This window comes from Pinus tabuliformis, chromosome 8 (genome assembly GCF_031772625.1).
Source record: "Pinus tabuliformis cultivar Carrire ecotype Pingquan chromosome 8, CPIR1, whole genome shotgun sequence".
In the NCBI taxonomy this organism is placed as follows: domain Eukaryota; kingdom Viridiplantae; phylum Streptophyta; class Pinopsida; order Pinales; family Pinaceae; genus Pinus; species Pinus tabuliformis.
Window position 1 is genome coordinate 1756337139 of NC_142294.1, and position 4927 is coordinate 1756342065.

At 40.2% G+C, this 4927-nt stretch overlaps 1 pseudogene; it reads right to left on the bottom strand.

Annotated features, from left to right (window-relative positions):
• Positions 1-2283: 2283 nt before the first annotated feature.
• On the bottom strand, positions 2284-4520 carry LOC149243139 (acetolactate synthase 2, chloroplastic-like; annotated as a pseudogene).
• Positions 4521-4927: the final 407 nt, after the last annotated feature.

Here is a 4927-nt window from a genome sequence, read left to right on the forward strand (position 1 = left end):
TGGTGTATGGATATATTCCTATTCTCCAAGCTTTCTTTTAACAAAAAATTGCATTCCTGTTCCTTTTAGGTTGTTATATAATTATATATTAAGATTGGGAGAGCAAGAGTACTGGGAGTCTCTGTTTATACAGTTTGAGAAACTAGTTGGTAAAATGGCTGTCCTCAAGGATGGGCAGGGAAGGCTATACATGATGATCCTCAAATTAATTTGCTGGTGGGGATCATGGCTAACTGGACAGCTCCACATAAGTGGAACGGTGACTGTTTTGGTCAGTTTTTCTGATTTAGGAATCACATGTATGGGCAAGTTAGTAGTTTTCTTTAGGAGTTTCAAAAGAGGTAGGGTTTCTTTAGAGATTGGTGCCAGAGATGTTACGGCCACCCTATTAGGTCCCCAGCCGGAGAAAATAAATGGATTGGAGGGCATTAATCGTTTTGGAGTGACCACATGTCAGAATCAGGAAGGACTAAAGGAATACTCCGTTGTTTTGTTGTCACGCGAGCCGCCCAATGCGTCCATGGCTCAAATGACTGTCTGATTCCCTGTGCCTACTCCCATGTCGCCGCTGCCTGAAACATGGCTGCTATGTTTGCAAGCAGGGCCTGTTGCATGTGGAGAATGATCACTTCCGAAATAAGAGTTTGACACAGAGTAATCCTCAGGTGGAATCACCTTCTGCAAGCTGTTTAACGCTTCATTTTATTTTTCGGTTCAGAGTGGATGGCTTTTCTAGCGCTTCAAGGTGGATGACTTCTCTAACGCTTTAGTGGCTAGAAGGGCAGTCAGGGACTCCATTGTGGACAAGTACAGAGGAAGAGGGTTTGCTGGCCATGTGTTTATAAATGTGGTTGAGGTGAGATCTAATGCCAGTAGCCCCAACTTTTGCTCACTGTTGTCATTCAGAGGTGATCTTCTAAGCCTCAGAACCTCAATATTCATGGTGGGTTGTGTCAACGTGATTTGCTCTGTTAGTTGGGCAGTGCTTGTTGCATTGGAAGGAGGCCGTAACAAATGGTATCATACACATTCCATGGCACCCTCTAAACCTAGAGTTACTGTAATAACACCAGCTATTGGTATTGCTTTGGGCATGGATTGCTTCGATTTGAGTTTATATTCGCTAAACAGAGTACCTATCGGAGAAAGAGCCTTCTTGTTTCTCGGGCAGTGCTTGTTGCATTGGAAAGAGTCAGTAACAAATGGTATCATACACATTCCATGGCACCCTCTAAACTTAGAGTTGCTGTGATGACATCAGCGATTGGTATTGCTTTGGGCATGGATTGCTTCGATTTGAGTTTATATTCGCTAAACAGAGGATTGTCTCACTATCGGAGAAAGAGTCTTCTTGTTTGTGGAGTGATAGTTTTGGAAATAATATGCAGTAGCAGGTGTGTTTTGTTTGGGTATAAAGGTTTTTGGGAGATGGATATATAGTGCTGTGCAAGCTCTTGTTGGGGTGAAGTGAGAAATTGGGAGTTATCTTCTTGCTCAGTATCCTCCAGACCGTGTTGGAACAACTCGGAATACCAGCTGGAGTATGGCAATGGTCATAATTTCAATTACCATGTTTTACCCATATCATGAATTATCATAATTAATGAAAGTGAATTTGATTATATTGTTATCATTGTTCATTTTGGTTTCATTAGATCTTATTGTTGTTACAGGAGTTTCAATGGTCAAGGTTTTATAATAATACAGGAAAGGTCAACTCTAAAATTCTAGAAACAACCAAAAATTGACTTTCCAACATATGTCCTACAATATGGAATTCACTAACTGTTATAATTGTTAGACAATAGCTAAGTACAATAACAGTTACATCTCTAAGGTATCTGGCAAAGACATTTAGTAAAAAGTCTTTGACTTCAAGATTCCGAGTTAGCCATTCAAAAAATCTTTAGAACACAAATTTCTTACATATAGGATAGGCATCTTTTCAGTCCATTGTCAAAGGTAGAAATAGTGAGTTACCATCAAACCTGTATGCCATATGTTATTATGCAATCCATGACACTACCACATTTATCCTCCTCGTATAGGTTATTTTTAATTCATCCTTGGATATCTTATGTGAATCTTACTTTGCAAAATGCTCAATGCAATGAAATGAATGCACATTTGCTATAACAAACAGGCAAATAGAGAAAATAAGTCGAAGTAGAGATACAATGCACCACAATTTATGTCCTTGCCTCATGGGCCACCCAATTTATGTCCTTGCCTCATGGGCCACCCAATATCAGTAGAAACAGAGATGAAAGTTTGCTGCATTTTTTCTTAGCAATCACAACATATAAACATAAAATCAAGACTTTGTGAACAATCTAAGGTGTCCAAACTTGTCCTAATTTATGTACTGTATATAAGTTAGAAAAATAAAATGTGTCCTACCAATAAAATTGCAGAGGAGAGAAAATAAAGCTTTCTCCATACCTTCAAAAGGAAAACAATGAAAATGCACTTTTAGAACCTAGAATAATCTTATACAATGAGAAACGGCTTAGCCTCTTCTTTTTAGTATGCTCTTCTTCCATCAACTTCGGTTATAATATCTTTAAAAGCTCCACCACTGGGTATCATAGGCAAGACATGCTCCTGGCGTGGCACAATGGCATCCGATAAATATGGCTCAGGGTATCGGGCATTTGTGAAATGGCCTCCCTGACATCTGCTTTCTTTGTTACCCTAGCTGCTGGTATATTGCATGCATCTGCCATCTTCAAAAGATTGAGGAAAATCTCAGATTCAGCAGATGGATCCCCGAGGTAAGTATGTGCTCTGTTTGCTTTGTAAAAGCGATTTTCCCATTGAACCACCATGGGAACCACCATACCCAAGTGCTGATTGTTCAATACCATCATCTTAACAGGCAGGTTTTCTACCATGATGGTGGCCAATTCTTGCACATCCATCAGAAAACTGACATCTCCATCTATATCAACAACAGTAGCCCCTGGATTGGCCGTGCTGCAGGCAAACCAAATCCCATAGCCCCGAGACCCCCTGATGTCAGCCACAGTCGAGGTCTCTCATATTGGAACCATTGGGCTGCCCACATCTGGTGTTGGCCCACTCCAGTACTGATTATAGCATTACCATCAGTTAATTCACATAGCAGTTGAATGGAAAACTGGGGAGGAATGGCATCCTCAAAATCTTGGAAACTCAAAGGCCATCTTCTTTTATGTTCTCGTAAGTCCCCATTCCACTCGGAAAACTCCAGTCTATCATATCATTCTTGCAATTGTTTCAAACGCCCATCAAACTCTGCCGGTGAATGGAACTCAAAATAGATTGCAATTCTATCATCTTTTTGCCAATTTTTTTGGTTTAAACTTGATTGTGTACAAATAATAATGAAGATGTGGCCTCATTTTCTGTTGGTGGCTCATCTTCTCAATATGAAGAGCAGCTTTCATCCACCAATGTCATTCATCAGCATTAAGCATAAGCACACAGACACTGACTCAGGCAGGGAATGGACAAATATCATAAAGACAGATTTTGATTGCAAAACAACTTTCTGCCATGGATAGCCACCGTCAACACCCTCTAAGAGAATTGAAAATAAAAAGAGAAGGGTGTTCGTTGCCGTCAGAAACCTTTGGTGATAAACTTAATTGTGTATGCTCAATTTCACTTGCTAGCTTCTAATCCGAAATGGAGAGCTTGAAAACATTTCATTCTGATGTGAAATTTCTGCCCTGGATGGCTACTGACAATGCCCTGTAGGAGAAGTCAGCAATTCCATAAAAAGAATTTATAAATTTACGGCTTTGCCTTAGTGGGCTACTAGTGAACCCCAACGTACTCCATGGACTCATCGAAGGGAGAGAATTCATTTAAATTTGGAGACTTGCCGCTCTCCACATATAAAAGAAGTACCCAATCGCAAAATGCGGGATTGTTCTCCGCCCAAATCTCTTGGTCGTCAATGCAGTGTTCCGCTTTCAAACCAGAAGATGGAACGCTGGTTCAGATGACAGCGACAATTCTTCTGTGGCGAACTTGGCGGCAGAGTCTTGAATTTCAGGTGGCGATAGCGACAATTCTTCTGTGGCGAATTTGGCGGAAGAGTCTTGAATTTCAGGTGGCGATAAAGAAGAGATGCAGGGGATTTCCAGTGGGGAAAGGGGAAAATTTAGCTTGCCTTTCGATCCTCTCAGGTAATATGCGGCAAAATCGTAGGCGCATGCAGCCTTTTCTAGTTTCGTATGATGCTCTGCTGCTCCTGCCCCAGATTCTGTTGATACCACACACACAGCCTCACATAACCATTCAAAACCCTAACATGACCAAATCTGAAAGCGGTTGATATGATAACACATGTTGCGGAAGCTGGGCAGTTGAAATGATAATAATCCAATGGATAGTATTACCCTGATCGTCTAACAAAGTGATCTAAGAACTCACCATTGCACGCAGCGGCATAGAGAGGAGTTCTTTTTAAAGGGAAACGCTTTACCACATAATTACTTTGAGTAGACAATTTATCAATTCATCTCAAATTAGCATAGTGGATCGCAGAGTGACTATGGTTGGTCTACCTAATCAATTTCCAATGTGACAATTACACCACCATCTTTGTAATTTGTGAAATCTTATAAAAAGAAGAGCAAAACTTGAAAAAAAAAACGTAATATATTTTTCTGTGTAATCCCAACCTCAGTTTTTGTAGGTTGTTCTGTATTTATAAAAAAGGTGTGTATTATGTGGGTATCTGCTTCCCTGTTTGATTCATGGCTGACATGAAAAAAGGTTACTTTGTTGATTATAAGAAGTATCAATTGCAAAAAAATGCAATAATCATGGATGTGCTTAATGGTCATTTTTTATCCATAAGATTTCCAAGGATAATCATGCCTTCACCTAGGATCACACCTAGATGGACCATTACATCTGCTTTTCTATCTGGACG